The sequence below is a fragment of the Varanus komodoensis genome, unplaced genomic scaffold (genome assembly GCF_004798865.1).
Source record: "Varanus komodoensis strain SLA01 unplaced genomic scaffold, ASM479886v1 scaffold37, whole genome shotgun sequence".
Lineage (NCBI taxonomy): Eukaryota > Metazoa > Chordata > Lepidosauria > Squamata > Varanidae > Varanus > Varanus komodoensis.
Genome location: NW_025335889.1, coordinates 3,737,981 through 3,757,494, shown reverse-complemented (window position 1 = coordinate 3,757,494; position 19,514 = coordinate 3,737,981). Strand labels below are relative to the sequence as shown.

General features: G+C 45.1%; 1 long non-coding RNA gene across 1 annotated transcript in view; it reads left to right on the top strand.

Annotated features, from left to right (window-relative positions):
* LOC123028514 overlaps window positions 1-11,614 on the top strand; it is an 18,802-nt gene extending 7,188 nt beyond the window's left edge. Inside the window, exons 2-3 of the long non-coding RNA XR_006415696.1 lie at window positions 8,721-8,775; window positions 11,400-11,614. This is a non-coding gene — a long non-coding RNA (uncharacterized LOC123028514). The remainder of the gene's footprint in view (window positions 1-8,720; window positions 8,776-11,399) is intronic.
* Window positions 11,615-19,514: the final 7,900 nt, after the last annotated feature.

Below are 19,514 nucleotides of genomic sequence, written 5' to 3'. Positions count from 1 at the left end.
GTGAGAGAGAGAGAGAGAGAGAGAGAGAGAGAGAGAGAGAGAGAGAATGAGAGAGAGAGAGAGATTTGCTTGGACTGTCTGTGAGCTGTTTTTTCTAAACTAAAACCTCAGTATTCAGGTTTTATTCCAGTGTTGATAAATAAATAAGTGGGTTTTGGGTTGCAGTTTGGGCACTTGCTCTATAAAAAGTTCACCATCACTGGTCTAGAGCATGGAGGTTACCCAAGCCGGGTATCAGAATGGCCCCTAGATATGCTGAAAGGCTCAGATAAGAATGCTATGTAAACATTTTTCATATGTCGTACAGCTTCCTTCCCACCAGAAGGAAAAGCTGCACCTGCTGAAGATTTCCCTTCTGTATACCCATTATGAGTCCTGTTTATGCTGCTTCCAGAAAGTATAGGCAATGAATCAGAATGAGAGGCTCTTAACACACCCATTGGGGGTGTCGCACTATAGCAAACAGACTTGCATGTGACAAGTTCCCTTCCTGATGGAGCCTGTGATTCTTGCTTTATGCATAGCATTTCACTTCAGCCAATGTCTGCAAAAGCTCAGAAAACAAAGGTTGCACTAGGCTGAGTGTGTGCGTGTGTGTGTGTGTGTGGTGCATCTAACAGTTGGCCAAGGCCCAAGAAACAACACCCACAATGTTTTTCAAGCAACTATTGGCACGCAAGGCAACTATATTTCCTACTTTACAGGGGACAGTCCTCTATCTGAAAGCTCCTCCATTTGAAGGGCTGTCCAGTCCAAATCCACTTTAAAGAAAACCTGTAGAAGTGAGAGCCCAGAGGTCTTGCAGATGCCTGCCCAGTTATCAGTTGGTCAGCAGACTTAGTAGGCACAACAGTCATCCGCTCGCACTTTCCCCCAATATGCTGAGATATATTGCGTATTCTATTTAAATCATGCTTTTTATTCAGAAACTTGCATCTATAGATATAAATCGTCACATACAATTTTATGCAAAAATTTCATTTATTTTCATTTATACAAAACTTATTCCTTATTTTGTAGGAAGGGGTGGTACATTTCCTCTTTTTGGGTGATGCGTTAATGGCCAACCTGTTTGTACAAAAGTCATAAACTATTATTTGCTATTGTTTGCGATGGTAATGCGTACAGTATCTGCACACATCCCTGCTATCTTGTGAAGATTTTGTTTTAATATATTTGTATTGTCAAGCCTGTGGGGTCTTAAACCTAACTGTTTGAGAGCTTGGGAGTTGGTTGAGGCCCCATCAGGGAGGGTGTTCAAGGAAAGATTGGACAACCCTATGTTGGGAATTACATGAGCAGAGCTGCCTGGAGCTGGGGGTCAGACTAGACGGCCCAGGAGACCCATTCTGACTCACTTTATTTCAATGTTTTCATGTATAATGCATTCAGCATGGATGAGCTGCATTAGCTGGGGTCTTGTGGAGAAGCATCCAACAGGAAAGGGAGAGGCAAGCTCTTAGCCCTTCCAATTTATACCAGTCTGTAACCTGCTATAAGGCCCTGCGTTGGTCTTATTCCTCAGCAAACCAAGCAGATTACTCTCTCAGTACCAAGCACAGTTTATTTCTCTGATTCATATCCTACCTTACCACCCAAATTCAGAGCTCAAGGGGCTAACAATAATACAGAGAGTAAAAACAAAATCTGAATTCAAATATAGCATGAAAACAACTGAATTAAAATACAGCAGGACAAGAAAGAAGCAGCACCAAGTAATTTAAATCCCCTCCAGCAACAGAACAGTTTATATGCCAAAGACCTGTCTGTAATTGCCTGCTGGCAGAAGGACAGGAGGGAGGGCCCAACAAGCCCCCTCAGAAAAGAGGTCCTGAGAAGATTTTTTCTACTGTCCTCAGCAAACATTCCTCTCATGGCAGGAAGATGGAGAGGAGGATCTCCTCAGAGGCTCTGCAAATTGTCAGCAGGCTCTAGCCTGAATACAGTCAGCTAGTCCCAAAGCTCACGGGAGAAGCACCTGCACTTATAAAACCCTCAGATCCAGTTCCTTAGTCTGGGACAGGCGTCTCATCAGATGAGCTTGCCAGGTTGTCTTTGGCCAGATCAACAATGCTTGTGACAAAACTGGTCCCTTCTGCTGCTAGGCTGAGGCCTGACCCAGGCGCAGAACTAGGGTATGCCCATCGTGTAGACAACATTTTTGTGTTTCACCCCTTGTGGTGAGTGCCAGTGGAGGCCACACTCCATATTGCCCTGGCTTTCATCCCAAGGGGTTCTTGCACTCATGTCCTCTATTTTGCTCAGACGTGCTTGCTCTGAAGTGAGAGCAGAAACCATAATTGACAGCTACGATCCAACAAAGAATTAGTTGCTCTTCCATCCATTGATATGAATAGGTTTAAAACAGATCTAACTCTCTGCTGCAGGCAACCTCTGTCTTTGTTTTGCCGTGTATACTTTGGCAGATTTAGGTTGTTTACATGACTTAGGAAGAGATACTGAAGGCCAAGCTAGGGGCTCCCTTAAATGCATGGCAGTTGCAGATCCGCATCTCTCTTCATGCCTTGGTAAAGCTGAGTAAAAGCAGCTTTGTCATGTGAAGTGACCATATCAGGTCCCACATTCTCTGCCTGTGCACCCCTCTCCATTTCATTGACTGCTGCTTGTGGCAGGCAGAAAAATGATGAATAGAATGATGCTACTTGTGCGTGCCCTGAACAAGATGCATGCAGAGAACATACACTGAAGGTAACAAGTAGTCTGGCCTTAATTCAATGGGAGAACATGAGTTTCCCTTGTCATTATGTGGGAGTGCCATATGAAATACCAGACATTCCTTCTTTCAACATGCTCAAGCTGCAAAGCAGTTGTGGAAGGGGCATCCCATTTCACTTCCAAACCATCTCTCTGTGCCCTCCCGACCCACCTGCTGCCTCTCGTGACTCGTGCATTTTGCATCTGCTTCACAATTACTGCAGAAATTCAATCATCATGAATTCCCTCTATGAGAGTGCCAAGAATCTGACAAATCAGCACTATGAAGTGAATGCAGACCATGGTTTCTCATCTTATGCATGACTCCAAATGCTGTTTTTTTCTACCAACTCTTCCCTCTTTTAGAATTCCAGCTCTTGTTTGCTTTCTGTGAAGTGCTAAGCCCTGGAACATTAGGAGCCACAGCAAAGATGGGAAATCAATCTCTTACTTGGATAGCTGTGACACTTTTCAGCCAAAGTGATTGCAAAATGACTGACATCTATATCATGTGTATTCTGTGGGATGAAATTGTGTGGACACATTATAAATCGAAACTGGTTGAATATCCATCCCCATAGCCAGGGAAGTTAACTGTGGGAATAGAGCTGTGAATCTTACAGCTGCAGCATCTTTACCAAATTACAATTTTCCAAATATTTATTTTTATTTATTTTTGATTTATATCCTGCCTTTTTCCTACAAAGGGCTCAAGGCAGCTTACATCATTCTCCTCCTCCATCTTATCCCCACAACAACAACCCTGTGAGGTAGGTGGGGCTGAGAGTCTGTGACTGGCCCAAAGTCACCCAGTTGGCGCCATGGCTGAGTGGGGACTAGAACCCAGATCGTCTGAGTCCCAGTCCCACGCTCTTAACCACTACGCCACACTGTCATGATGCAATATGGAGCATCATGACAATTAACTGGTACGAAAAGGAAATGTTGGTAAAGAGCATGGTCATACAGGTGTTACCTAATGCTCTTTTAGAAAGAATCCTTTGTTGTGTTCATCATCCATGTACACCGTGGATACACAGATTATTGGATGCCATTTAGTTGGCTTCTGTATACTCAGGGAACCACCCCTGGATGCACAAATGTCTTAGTCTGTAAATTAAACAAAAAAATGTTAACCCACTTCCCCACACACTTCCTCATCTTTATGTCCTCACAAGTTCCTACGCTCAGTGCTTTCCAGGATCTATGAAATGTTGAAGGCAATGGAACCATGGCGTATTGGGGGTGACAGTTGAGGTGGGGAGATATGGATGGAATTAAAGTTGAACAGAAGCACGAGGTATACAGCAATAACAGCAACCTACCTCCTAGCACAATTTTGGGTAAATGCGGGTAAGAAGACAGAAAAAGAACAACTTACTGAAATGAATTCTGAAATGACCTTTTGACATTTGGGACCTATTCGACAGCATTTGGCCATTCCAAACTATCAGAGATTTTTTAGCAGAGAATGGTAGGCAAAGAATAGCCATCCGTGGCCACCCCACCCCAAAGGAGTTGAAACACATCTCATCTGGGAACCTATGCAGGCCAAGCCCATCCAGAATCTGAATAGGATCACACTTTAGAATGATCACATGATCTTCTGGTCCAAGTTATCCCCCCAGCTATTGGATCATTCCTCCCTGTTCTTTCAGATACCAGGCACATTACCATACGACAGGAAGGAAATCAAGGCTTGTTATAAATTTTACAGTCCTGTAACTCAATGTAGGGCTATGCTATAACAGTCAAAAGAGGGCCAAGATTTAAATTTAGGTTGTATGAGGTCAACAAGTATTGCAATTCCAAGAAAGAGAGGGAGAGTGAAACAACTTAGGGATTGTCCATTCTAGGATATGAAGTGTACATTAGTCTAATAGCATGGTATACCCTGTTCAGATGATACTATTTCAGTGGCAGGCAGTGAGCTGCCTATTTCTGAATTCTTCATCATGTAAAAGAAGCCTTCCATGTACATCAAACACCAGCACATCAGGCTAGGTTAGAATATATTCCCCTAATGCGTCGATTTCCTAAGGGTGCAATCCTGTGCATGTTTAGGTATGTCCAGGCCAGTCATGCTGCCTTGGGAGTGCTGGCAGTGATGGGACTTTCTTTTTCTAGATAATGTACAGGATTGTGCCCTAAGTGCAAGAAACTTTCCTTAATAAACCCTAACACAAGAGAACCTTTAAAAATGTAGCCTGAAGTGGCACAATCCAGAAAGGGCTATACCATATAATTATTCTAAATGAGTAGAGATGTGTTGGAGATGTGTTAGACCCTGGCTTCTTCAGTAGATAGCATGTTAATAATGAATCAAATCCTCATGCTCCATAGGTTTGGCACTTACTGAGCCAGTGTGACCATGGAGTCCTCATAGTCACATTCAAGGTACAGACACAGGGGATATGGATCCTGGATCTCAACAGAAGACCATCACTTGATTAAGCTACGGATGTTTCCTGCAGTTTATTTATTGTATTTATTTATTTATTTATTTATTTATATCCTGCCTTTTTCCTACAAAGGGCTCAAGGCAGCTTACATCTCTTTCTCCATCTTATCCCCACAACAACAACCCTGTGAGGTAGGTTGGGCTGAGAGTCTATGACTGGCCCAAAGTCACCCAGTTGGCTCCATGGCTGAGCAGGGACTAGAACCCAGATTGTCTGAGTCCCAGTCCCATGCTCTTAACCACTACACCACACTGGCTCTTAGTTTAGATTGTGCTCTGCTGTGTGGCTGAAAGGCAGTGAGACATTAACAAGAAGTCACGGACCAAAGGGTGCTGCTTAATTAATCAGATAGCAACACTGGTTTGGGGGTGGAGATTAGGCTTGGGATGTCTGGACAGGGAAGACATCTTGTCCCAGAGACTCATCAATTATCTTGGCAGCTTTTCATTAAAGTCCTGGTCTAGTAGCTACCCTTGGACTGTAACCTAACAGAAGATGTCCAGTAGTTTTGTCCCTTGTTGCAATTCATGGAGGTTTGCTAAAAAGTCAAGAATTCTGCAGTTAAAAACAATGGTAGCTTAAGGTGCAATCCTGTGCATGACTGGAGCATGCTGAGAGCCATAGGACTTTTTCCTGTCTAATTATGCATAGGATCGCCCTTTTAGGACAAGGATCGGATGCTGCTTTCACTGAGCGGGGGTTCTGAAGGACAGAGCAAGGGTGGCAGGGGGAGGAAATGAAATGCTGCTTCCCCACAGTTCCAGGAACCTTAAACATTGGGAAGAATCTGAAGGCCAAACATGGGATTATTGTGATATGCTGGTTTCAGAGAATATTTGCCCAGAAATTAGCAGACAATAAACAAACACAGAAAACTTCCTGGCTAATCAGGTTGGAAAACCATAGTGCTTAACCTCACAAAATAGCCTCATGCATGGCTCTTTCTTCAAGGAAATTAGAGTGGTTAATATGTTTTCAAAAGCCACTGAGACTGGGTGCTGACCTCCCAGTTTGGGGGGGTTGGACTTTTTTGGGGGGGAGGGGGCAGGGTTGCTGAAGGATTTTTCCCCCTTAACCCTTCACTAAAAGTGCCTTGGAGTCCTTCTCACAAATATCTTGGTGCATGGATGAATGTTGTTCATACAGATGGAGGAGAACTAATTTAAAACCAGATACAGATTCTAACCAGCAAAGGATTTTACTTATTTCAAATGCAGCCAGCATTTAGTGGCTTCACAGTCTGCTTCAGTTAAGTGTAAGGCAGCCATTTATTCAACTCACTTGATTAAACTTCAGCAAAACTCAAAAGCACAAAGACTTTTTTCCTCCCCAAACAGGCTGATGGCCAAAATTAACGTCCTAGGACCCAGTACCTGATGTTTCCTGAAGCAAACCATAGCCATTCATGTTCCAGGTGTACCTGCTGGTTGCCCGGAAAAGAGCTAGAGGATGGCCACCCTCAGATGGGGACCCCTGCCCGGCCAGCAGCACAGAGGTAGTGAGCAAGGAGCCATGTTCAGTCTGACTAAGCAAAAGAGCAGCTAGTCAGAGTGTGGACTGCAGGGCAAAACTAATCCCCTTAATGCCGGTCACAATGAGATTTGATTGGAAGCTGGAGTCCGTACAGTGGCGTTACAGGCTTTAAGGAGTTCTGCTGTATGCAGGAACAGGTTTCATAAGGTAGCCTAGAGGTCTCCTTGAATGATGGTGTCCCATGACTGCCCTGTGCCCCTTTGGCCACTCTTCCATATGAGAGCTACCCCTGAATATGCACATGTTCCTGCATATCGCGCGCGCGCGCGCGCGCGTGTGTGTGTGGAGTGTGGCTAATCAGGAATGTATTCAGCAAAATAAATGCATAACACTTCTGCAGCAGAGGGGTCCCTGCAAACATTTTGGCTTATAGCTCCCTTAGTTCGCTGGCCAAAACTTCTGGAGGGCTGTTTGCTGATCGCCCTGCCATGGCATTCGAACTTGCAGCAATCCAGCAAAGTGGCTTAGTATTGTGATGCACTAAACAGAATGCTATTGTTCCTTTGAGCATTACGCCCCGTCTCCCTGCCCTGACGCCAGCCACAGTGTGACACACCCTTACCAGGAGATACAGTAGCCATGCATCACACAGCTGCTGGTGAGGAAAGTCAGCCACTGCTGCGACACTGACCCATGGGAAGGGTTTGTGCATGTGTCAGGATGTGTGTGTGTGCATACGGGAAGCACTTGCCACAAGGCTACCTTTTTGGATTGCTTCCTCATAGCAGCTGTAACATGTCGATCAGCTCCAAGTCAAACCACAACTCCAAACAATTATTAGTTGTGTGTACTTGATCCACTGTGTTGGAGAACTGACATGGATGTGATATTGTTTCTTTCAAGGTGGAAGGCTTTGGTTGAACTGTGTTTGTAAGCTTGCACAAAACAACACTCAGAGATCGCTTTACCACTAGGTGGCTATCTAGGACAGCAAACTGCACAAGGCAAAGCCTAAAAGGGCCGGTTGCCCTTCTGTATCTTGGTCGACTGGGGAGCTATGTCCTCTGCTGATCTTTCTTGCCTTCTGGGGCCAAAACATGGTTGTGATTTCTACCTGGCAGCTCTTCTTGACTGGATGGAACCCAGCTGGAGAAAGAACAGAGCTTGACTGATACAACTCTTTTCTTGCACAGGATGTGTGTTGCTGGGCTGAAGGAGCAGTTTTTATATGTAAGGACAACCTTTGTAGACAAGACAGCATAGGGTAGTTTGTCTTTTGCTGAATCAGTTCCAGTGAGCTGGAGATGACGGCAGCAAGGCAAGGCATCACTGAATAAGCTGTTGTTGGTAAAGGGCTTTCATCACATGCCTCTTTTCTGGGAAAAGGAAAACATTAAAGCTGATCCCAGGCTTACATTTGATTTCAAAGACAATTGCATGGTCCAGGAAGGAACACACAGTAGTGGCCAAGCCTTAGTTTGGGAGCTGCATGTGGCTGCCAGGAAGCTAGTCATGTAAGGATCAATTCTAAAAGCCGATGCATTAATGTAAAATAATCTGAGGATCTAGTAGAGTTAAGAATGTGAAGAATCACTCTTGAACATGTTGAACTAATAAATGCTACCTTATCCAGTGTCCCTTCACCACCTCCACAATTAGGACCTGCAACAAAATGTTGCCCTATATTCCCCTTCCTCATAGGACTCTTCCTGATTCAAGACAGTCATTCCCTCCAAGTAGGGGACTCCATTATTCCCACTCAACCAGTTTTCTCTTTCCAACTGACATTTAACATTCCATGGCTATTTAGCATGCTCAGCTTTCATTTTGTTTTTCACATTTTTTCCTTTTGCCCCTTTGGGTTATTCTTCTTTTTTCCTTTAATTTCTGCAAGCTGTGGAGTCTGCTGATATCTTCCTCTAGTTTCATAGTGGCTCCATGTTAGTTTCTGTTGGCCTGCACCACCCAGGTTTGCTTTTAGAGGTGGTGGGGATGCTTATGATTTCTAACTTTGAGATAGCAAGACCTGGTAAACTTCCTTGATATCATATCTTATCTTTCCCCATGCAGAGAGAGTACTGATTGAAGATGAGAGCAGGGCTGCATAGCTCAGCATGAGAGAAAGGTGAGTGAGTGGAGAAACCCGTAGGGATGTTTAGATTCATTAAATCCTGGATTGTCAAGCTTCTTTTGTTCCCGGCATGAATTCTTTTGATGGAAGTATAAATGTGTGTGCAAGTGTGTTTAAACCAAACTTTTGTTCTACTTGCATTATTGTGGATTAGTGTGTTTGTGAACCTTTCCTCAAAGTGAAAATCTGGTTCAAAACTCTGTAGAATCTGCATGACTTGGGAAAAGACAGTCTGCTGTGGAATCCACAGGTCAAAGTCACATAAATTGGAGCTCATTTGAATGGGCTGCTGATTTCTCCAGTATCACTAGGTGCACCATTCCTGACCTAACCTTATTTCCCATCAAACTGAAGTTCAACAAAAAATAAAATATATAACTAGGAATAAGCCTACATTAAAATACCAGAAATGCAAATTAAAACAAAAACAACCCAAATCACTGAACAGATGCCTAGCTCCCTAGAATTAACAGCTGTAAAGTGCAATCATTTACATGTATATCCAGAAGTCAGGCGAAAGGAATTCAGTGGTTACTACTGAGTGTGTATATCACCCTTTTTCAAACGGGTGCCCTCCAGCTGGGTTGCACTACAACCCTCAGCATCCTCCTATGGGGGAACTTGTAGTCCAATGCACCCAGAGGCTACCGGAGGCTACTGGTATATAGGATACACACCTTAAATGAGCAAAACAGGTTTCCTGTGGTGTCTAGAAGAGAAGAGTACAGCTATCAGGTGAATATGCTTGGGAAAAGCATTCCACAATCAGGGCACCAAAACTGAAGAGGCCCTGCTCAAGGTAGCCATCCACATAATCTTTGATGGCAGGAGCAACCATAATGGAGATTTGATTGCCAGTTGCAGTATACAGGCTGGTGCACATGGGAGAATACAGTTTTTCAGATACTTGAATGCAAGTCCAATGCAGGTCTTAAATAAATACATATATGGGAAATACTAGGGAGGGGGGGATTAAGCATCACTTGGGAACATGGTCTAATTGGTTTGGCTGCTTTGTTTGTTTAAAGGATGGGCTGGTATAAAATCAGCCAGGTGGCAACCTTGCCTGCATTTATGGAAGGTGGAAGCCCTCTCTCCGTATCCAGAGTTTCCCAGGGTACACGGCAGCTGCATCATACATGAGTGCAGCAGCTTTACTGTCTCAAATGCTTTTTGACAATGGGAAGTGTTTGACTTGTGACCCAGCATCAGTACTTCTCTTTTTGGTTGAAATAAATAATACTGACAGGAGATAAGACAGTTCTCTTTTCACCTACTAGGAAGCTGCTTGCTAGAATGCAGTGTTAGATGTGCCACCTATCCAAGCACCTCTTTGTAGCTGGGCCAGCAGGTATCATGTGCTTCACCACTGCAGACCCAAGTAAACGCAAGCGTTGTGCTCTGAAGAAGCACAGGCTATGACAACTTTCCCCATCTATTATATCTGCCATTCAGATGTATTGATCTCCAATTCCTAGCATCCTGAACCAGTATATCAGCGTATTGAACTACAATTCCCAGCACCCTGAACCAGTATATCTGCCATTCAGATGTATTGAACTACAATTCCCAGCATCCTGAACTAGTATGAGTTGGGACTACTGGTGACTGGAAATGGATAGATTTTGTTTCATCCAGGGAGGAATCTAAAAACTAGATTGCAATGAAACAATAATTCTTACATTTAAGAAAATACCAGCATGACCCAATGCCTCTCTACTCAGAGATAACCCCACTGAGTTCCATGGTTACTTCCAGGTAACTATGTGCAGGGTTACAGTCAAACACTGCAATTCCTATGCATGCTTCTGCAAAGGTAAGGCCCACTAAGTTCAATAAGGGAAGTGAGCATATGGTTGCACGCATTATTTTTAATGTGCAGTATTTCCAGATTCTTTACAGGACTGAGGCATATTTCTTCCCAGGGTTCCCACAATCTGCATTTCTACATGTTCCATTACACAACCACTAGGTGCCACTCAGGGCTTATAAACATACAGAACATTTTGCAGCATTTTATAGCATGCTAATCCTTCAGTAGCTCACTATCCTTGTTCCAAAACAAAAACAGAACAGTTGAGAAAGCAGAAGAGGGAACTTGATGGATGAGAACATCACACAAAGCACCCACGAGCTACTGTGGGTGCAGAATCATGGAAGCACAATAAATGCATCATACAGAGAAACAGTAAAGTCCAGGTTTGGTATGAAGATCACCCTGGTGAAAACTCCTTTGCATTTTAAATTCTCCACTTAGGTTGTGTGCTAAGAAAGAAAGAGAAAGTAACCAGGCCAAGGTCAACAGAACGTTTTCCCAGTTAGGGCCAAGTTTAATGAATGCGTAATGGCACTGTAGCCTACATTGGCACTGTCAGTAGCAAGAAGCGGTGCAGCCTCCTGACCCCCATTCAACATGATGATCATCATAATTCACCTGCAACCCCCTATGTCCAACTCCTCCTCTGAAAACAGGTGCCTCTGTATATTTTCTGTGTGTGTTTATTGTAAATACTAGCTCTTTTTGCTTTTTCTAACTGTTGGAATAGCTCTTCCTTGCAAAGAACCTATTGTGTGTTTTTTCTTTAGCTGAGGCTGCCGTCTTCTATCCACTCACCCAGGAGGAAACCCCACAACACAGCTGCCTTCTCAGTAGACAAAAACAGAATTGCACTCTGTAAAGGATTGTTGGTCAAGTGAAGTGAAGCTTCAGATTAATGTACCTGTGGAGTAGATTCTGCTTTTTTATTCCATGAAGCACTATGTCTTTGATCATTTGAGATAACTGAGCAAAACATGATGTGTACACTCAAACCATAATTCCATGTTTTGGATTCAAAAATGGGCAGGATCAACCACTGATTAAACAGTCTGTATAGTAGGCTCACTGCACAAGAGCTGAGACTTTTGTGTTTTCCGTAACCTTGGCCTTCTTCCAGCTAACAGAAAAAATACATTATGCAACACAAAGGTATATGCTAACAAGCTGCACACTTTTGTGGGCCCACCAGAAATGGGCTTTCCTTTCTGCAGAATCTGTATGTAATCTTTGCATACCACTATGTCCTAGCAGCCATTCTATCTATGCTCCCTGAAACTCAATGAACACAGTTTAACAGTACTCTTTCCCAGTCTGCTTCCCTTCCAACAAACAGGACGACAACTTCCACTCTCTCCAACTGGTATGACCAATGCCTGGGGTAATGATAAAAAATGTAGTCCAACATATCTGGGGGCAGCAACTCCAGGAAAGCTAGCTTCAAAAGCAGACAAAAAACGGGGTCCTGGGGAACAATCCTCAGCATGTTTAGACAGGGATAAATGTTGTACAACTCCCAGCATGCCCCAGTCAGCTATTTGGATCTATTCTTCCGTTTGAACAAAGTCCGCCCTGACCCAAGCCAGGGGATATGATATTTGCTCTGCATAGTAATGACAGACACACCTAGCTTGACATGTGGCGCACTTGTGTCTACATGCACTCACACATTTCCGGTTGTGGAAGTAATGTTTTGAAAAGATTTTGAGCAGAGATTGGTGGCGAATGAGTGGCGCATGGAAACCAGGCCCTGGGAGGAAGGAGGCCAGGCCAATGCTCTCCATTAGGAGTGTGGGGCTTTCAGCCATCAACCTGGCAAACCAATATGTGATGCGTGTCACTTATGTGTCAGCAAACACTCTCAGCAAGACCCAGTTATTGATTCAGACAGTATAAAAAGGCTGTTGTGCCACTTGTTCAGGTTTGCGCAGGTTTTATGACTCTTGTTCCGAGGAGTGCCAATGTGTTTGGTTTTGCCTCGTTCCCTCAGGTCTCCTGTTGACATTGGCTGTGCTAAGTGGTGTGTCAACGCCACTCCGGGAAGCAGCATGTCTGGCTGCTGTGTTATGCCCTGCCTCTGCTCCTCCATCCTCCTGACTCCATGCCGGTTACCTGCCAGGACACACCCAGCCCCAGCTTCAGGTTTTCTGTGCAGAAGGTGGGTGAAGGGTGCCATTTTCTCCGTGGGGTGACATGGCAGCTGACCGTTCATATGCAGAGATACTGCTCAAATGCTGGCACTTAGAAGGCCCCAAGCATGCCAAGCCAGAGTGGTAAGATTTGGAGAATGAAGCCAGGCTGGGGAGCAGTGAGTTACAGCTAATGTTAATTCTGGAGTTGAAGCACTGAGATAAATGAAGCTGTCTCAATCATTTCAATAGGTCTATTCGTTATAGGACTGACACTGGACTATCCAGTGAGGTGAAAGTGGAGGTTGTGGGGAGAAGCAATCTGGGAAAGAGACAAGGGGGAAGCTGAAAGGAGAGGAGGGCATTTTTGGAACAGTTTTGAGGACCTGTGAATATCAGTATCTATGATTCTGTTCCAAAGGCTTCCTTTACCGGTCCAGAGAGTAGTTTCCCTGCAAAATAGCTCCCCCCCAGTTGGCTGCATTTCAGATGTGCTGGACTACACCTCTCCCCTGCCCTGCTCAAGTTTATATTATGGCCTTGCTGACTGAGGATGGTGGGAGTTGCAGTCTGAATGCAGGATGCAGATGGTTAACTATGCATTTGGGACTAGGCCCACCAAACAAATAACATTTTTCTAGGTTTGTATCTGAAACTTTAGCCATCACTAGAATTTCTTTCAATTTCATAAAAATCAAAGCCAACCATTTTATCATCCAAATCAGCTTAAATAAAAAGCATTCTCTACTGAATGTGCCCTGTGCCGCAGATAATCTCAGATCAGTAGCTGCTCTTCAGTTATAAGTCAGTTGCAATGGTATGAAGAAATGTGTGGGAGAGTACCAAAGATCTCCAGTGCTCAGGCCCACAGGAAAAAAACTATACAAATGTGTATGTGCTGATTTGCATATGCTAATTTGCATATCCTCTAAAGCGAAAGAGAGGGACTCTTTAAAAGAGCCTTTCTCCTAAGGATACCCATGTCTGTAAAAAAAAATAGTATGGACAAGAGGGATCTGGTTTCAGAAAATATAATCCAGCAGAAGGATTTGGGGTGGGGTGGGGGAGCAGGACAGTGAGCCAAAGGCCAGCAAATCCAGAGGGATGAGATGCAAGGATTCATCAGAGCACTGCACCTTTATTTCAGACAGTGCCCATGGAGAACAGGTAGTGATCAAGACAGAAATCTTGAAAATTCAGGGCTCTGAATAAATATTTGGAGTTCCAGCCCCAGTGGGCAATCTCTTATGTCGGAAGTGAGAATGATGGTGTTCTTGGGCAATCATTCCCATGGGCTGCTGGCTGCATTCCAGACAATTTGGAATTGGAAACTGAAACATATTCCAGTGAGACTGGGGAGGATGGGCAAGGCCAGCATTCCGCGACGCAGCCGGCTGAGGTGATTATGTCAAGGACAGACCCTTTGCTGAGCCAGGCAGTCCCTGGGAACGACCAAGATGCACAGCCAGTGGGAGGGGTCTCTGAAGATTAGAAATTCTTAAATGTAGACCAAACCGCCCCCTGCTCTTGACTCTGTGCCAAGGTGTCCACAGAGACGGGAGGCCCAATTGAATGAGCAGTGCATGGAGAGGAGGTAAGCTTGCTTACAGAAAGCTCTTCCCAAGGGGATGGGGCCCAGGCATATTCACGGGAAGAGTTCCTGGAAGTAAATGCTAGAATGGGTTCCAAAAAGCCACTCTCGGCATGCTCAGAGATCCATTCTGGTGGTTTGTACTTGGCAGCAATAAAGAAATTGTGCAAGGAAAACGGTCTGTGGCTGCTGATTGTTCAAAGGAGGAAGCTCGGCTCACGACACGTTAGCTGGTACAGTTTCTCAAGGGCAATTCACACACGTTCACCAAGTGCCACTAGTTAAAATGTTGGGCTGGAACTCCGGAGATCAGATTTCTAGTGCCCGCTTGGCCATAAAGCTCATTATGCAGCCTTACCTACACTACAGGGTTGTTGTGAAGTGAAATCAAGAGGAGGATTATGTAAGCCACCTTGGGTTCCTTGCAGAAAATAGATGAATACACTGCCCAACAGCTGGATCGAAATGGAATGTCAAAGGATTCATAGAGTGTTGATTTAAAAGCATTTTGTTGGGTGGGGGGCATATGCTGCAGCATGTGGGGCAGGCTAACCCTTCCCCTGCAGCTGCAATCCCTCCTGAAAAATCACCAGGCCCACAGACACAGAGCAATTTTGCCAGGGGCGGGGGGACCCATCTTTCTGCACCGTCACACAGACAGGATTCTGGTGAGTAGACGCAGACCCTTGAGGAAGAGACCTTGCTCCAGGACCCCTTAGGTTCTGGCCTAGGGGCATTCCTGCTCCTCACCACTGGCCCATCCTCCATCTTTAGGGGCATGCTCTGCAGGAAGCTCAAGTTCTGACAGACTGGCTGTTTGATGGCCCACAGCAGCTGTTGCACAAGTACCAGACAGCTGTTTGCACTTTTTAATCAAAGGGACAGACCTTTCCTTCCCAGCTTCTCCACTTGGTATCCAATTAGCTGCTCATGGAAGTGTCTTTCTTGGACTAACTGGAAGTCCATGTAATCCAGCCCTCACCACTAGCCAGTGCCTCGTAGGGAGCTTACAAGTAGAGTACGATGGACACAATTTGCTTGTCTCCAGCATCTCGTACGCAAGTGGGACACTCAGCAGCACCAACAACGATGCTCAGTGTCCCAGGCAATCCTTCATGCCCTTCTCCAGGCTACTTGATTCCCTCTTCTTCCTGGTTTTTCCCTGGCTCTGCAAGAAGTAGTCAGCACTCCAAGTCCAGTCCTCATTGAGCTGCTCCTACCCACCATCATGCTATTTGTATCGCTCAACCCTTGGGCTTCCCTTGAGCCTGCTCATACCTCTCATCAGTGCTGCTTACATGGAGGCAGCAACATGCAACCTGATCCCCAGAGCTGTGTGAAACTACAGCCCTGCATATAGTACAGTCCTTTCGTGAGATAGGACTGCCTCAGGAATACACAAGCATTGGAAAGGTTCTGCTCTGAAAACATGGCGATTTTGACCTGGGAGCCTTTTTGCAAGCAAACGGGTAGTGATGCAGTTTGGTCCCAGAGAGGGCTATACCGCATGAACCTACAAACATTTAAATTTTCTCCACACATTTGAATAGGCTCTAATAGAAGTAAAAACTTGGCTCAGCTGTAGATAGAATTAATTATTGAGCACAACACAGGTTCTCTGACATGTGTCTCTCACATTGATTTCAAAAGCTTTAAAGTACAACATATATATATTTTGCAATACATATACTACACACACACACACATCATATATAATTTGTCCCATATAATTTCTTTGAGGTACTCATTTTGAATGCATATGATGTTAGAACTAGGTTGGATCTAGACTTACAACTGGATCGCACCAGCTAGTATTTATTTACTGAAAACTTTTCTACCCCGTCGACCACTGATGTCTCAGGCCAGCTTACAATACCTTGGGAAGGAGGGGGAACATCCCTTCTTTCTCCTCTCTACTCTGAAAATCTGCTCCAGAAGGTTGGAGGACACTCATAAGAAGCATGAACAGGAAGTATGGGCAACTTTAGAGGGAAGGGTTCATGCAGCCAGGAGATGCTACTGGATCACAGTCTGTTCCACTCGTGCAGTCACCTGCCTGGATCCAACCCGGTGTGTGAGTCTGTACAACATACTAGCCCCCCTGGGAATTCTGCCCACAGAGTAATTCTTCCCTCCACTGCTTAGTGGCGGAGCACAGTGGGGGCTGGGCCGCCCTCCTTGCTCGCACAGTCCTCTTGCTGGCACCCTGTGGGGCACGGCAGGAGCACCGCGGGGAGCAGGGTGCCAGCTGCCAAGCACCTTCAGCACCCGTCCTTCCCATTCACTTGCCACAGCCACGATCACAGCTGTGGGTGGGGCAGGAGGGAGCTTGTTCCCTGGGTCCCCCACGAGGAGGCCCAACCACCCAACCACACTCCAGTGGGGAAGGCAGGGACCTCTTCCAGCGTGGGCCCCTTGGGCTCTTTCCCAGCAGCTGTCATTGGTGCTCGTGGCAGGGGAGCCCTTCGGCAAGGGTGGTGGTGCAGGGATTGTGCCATTCTCGCCAAGGGTCTCACTTCTTGTGGGTCTTGCTGTGCTTCCCCCCACCCCACAGGTCATGATGTCTGGGTTTGGATGACATGGCAAGCCATGAAGGGTTAAGCAAACCATGGAACAAGCCATGGCTTCTTGGGGTGGTTTCATAGACCAGAGTTCAGACAGCACATATGGTGCTGCATAGCCACCATAGAATGATGTCTCTGTGCTATATGTGTATGGCACAATCGTTACCGCTGCACCGATGAGCATGATCCGCTGAGAGAGAATTGGGCAATACGGTTTGCTTTCAGAGCACCCTTCCCAAGAGGGTCACCGTTTGTTTTGAAGCTCTCTGAATCGCTGAGTGCTCTAAAGCGCCCATCCTTCCTGTGCCATTTGTGTATGTATCTGTGGATTATCCCCCCAACAGGCACTCTGTGAGTACTTTATTGGCACTCCGTGTAGGCTTAACAACATTTACCCAGTGCTCAACTGGGCAAGGGAGAAGGACGTGTCTAATCCCCACCTCCTTTGTGTCTCTGGGAGAAGAGTCTTTCCTAGTCACTCTCCTTCCCCCAAGCATGTGGATAACTGCTGAAAAACCACTTTGGGTCTGAGACACTTTGCACAACATGGTGAAATTTATTCTTTGTTCATACCTCACACAGGGTCATCAAAGCATTTGAATAGCTTGCAAATCCTATGGCAGTCTGACAAATCCTCAACACCATAATGGGACATCATTATCACTCCAAAAGTAACTAAAATAAGCACATTTTACTTTTTGTGATAAAAAATATTGCATGTGATGGCAATTGTTGGTTAAGAACTGCAGAATCTTCTCTATAGGAGTTTACTGAAGCTTCTTCCATTTTCACTGGGGCAGGAAAAATGTGTCCTTTACACAGGCTCCCCGTGCCCCAATTTGAATTCTTGGTCTTTCTGTAATCCAGGCACTAGCAGAATTGCTATGCTACACAAGGCTTTTATTCCAGTTTGAATTTGAATTCCTGACTTTCCTTGCAAAAGGAGAAAAGGAAAAATCCCACAGAATTGGCTGGAAAACATAGAAGAGGCCTTATAGAAATGGCTCTGCAAACTTCCGTGTGTGTGGACTCATGAGTGCAGAATAAATACCTCATGTAGAAAAGTCCCTAAGGCACTACCTCTTTTTCCTACCAATTTGCACCATCAGGTTGGCGACTTGCTGACATGGGAAAGAGAGAAGAGGACATTTGGTCCTAAATTGCCAGTTTGTACAATGTCGACTCACATGTAAACTGTTTCATGACAAAGCTGCAAGAAGCCCAAGACCTGCTGGAAGTTGCAGGGCTTTCCCCCATCTAAACACACACAGGCTTGGACCCTAAATGGGAATTTTAGAGGAGGTGGTTCTGGTTGAGCAAATCTGTGATGGAGTCACGGAATTGCTTTGCCTTGTTCCCAGCTGGCAATGCAAGGCCACACGTTCCATTCAGTATGATACTTGCAGCTTTGCCAGGAAGTAGTAAATATGAGTTGATGTCTTACAAGCTGTGGAGAAGCAACTGTATGGCCAAACATCCTCTTCTCTCTTTCTCATGTTAGCAGGTCCAAGCATTGGTTCAATGCAGCAACTTGCTCCCTTAAGCAGACCTTGGCAGGGACGAGAGAACTGGACTGATGACAGCAAACCTCCATGACAACCTGTCTGCTCGTTCAAGCTGCACCTCAGCATATCCTAACCTGCAGGGGGCAGAGTGGCAGTAGTTACATAATAAGTAGATTCTCCAGAGTAAGGTTTTTAGAGGGATTTACTCATGAGTATAAAAATTACATTAAAACAGAGAACTATAGGACTGATTTTTTCCTTTCAAAACAGACATAGGAGTCCCTTTAGTTGTATGAATCAGCTAGGAGGTGGCAGAGAAAGAATGGCTAAACTGATGAACCTCTGAAACTGCCTTAAGAACATTTAGTACCCTGTTGGATCAGATCAAAGCCACAGAGAGAGAGAGAGAGAGAGAGAGAAAGAGAGAGAGAATAGTATTTCCCACGTGCTGCCCTGGAGGCCTTCTCTGGCACTGCTTCCAGACAGAAGGTTCCTCATGTTATTTATTTATTTATTTATTTATTTATTTATTTATTTATTTATTTATTTATGAAATTTGCATTCCGTCCAATTACCAGAGTCTCTGGATGGCTAACAGCATAAATAAATTGACAAACCACTATGGCTGCAAATACAATATTAAAATTCAATATTAAAACATATTAAAATATTGATTAAATTAAAAGGTCTTAACCTGGCGCTGAAAAACATATAATGACAGTGCCAGGCGGACCTCTCTGGGGAGCGCATTCCATAGAAAGGGCACCACCGCAGAGAAGGCCCTCCTCCGGGTACTCTGTCTCCTAATATCTCTCACGGAGGGTTCCCGGAGGAGATGTTACCCATCTTAGCTCTTCCACTGCAAGCTACAAGCAGAATTGCAGCTGACCACTCACAGGTCAAGCATCTGGTGTTTCTTACTATGCTGCACACACACAGTCAGCTTGGCATGGCCATTGTTCCCTCCCCTTTCCTCAGCCATGACAGGGTGCCACACACAGGGCAGGGTTCGCCTGTAATGACAGTCTGTGGTGGAAACCACAGGGTTGTGGCTTGTTATTACATTTGAACCCAGCATCCATGATGAAGCATGGTGTGTTTGGACTTTCCGGAATCATGTGGAGAAAC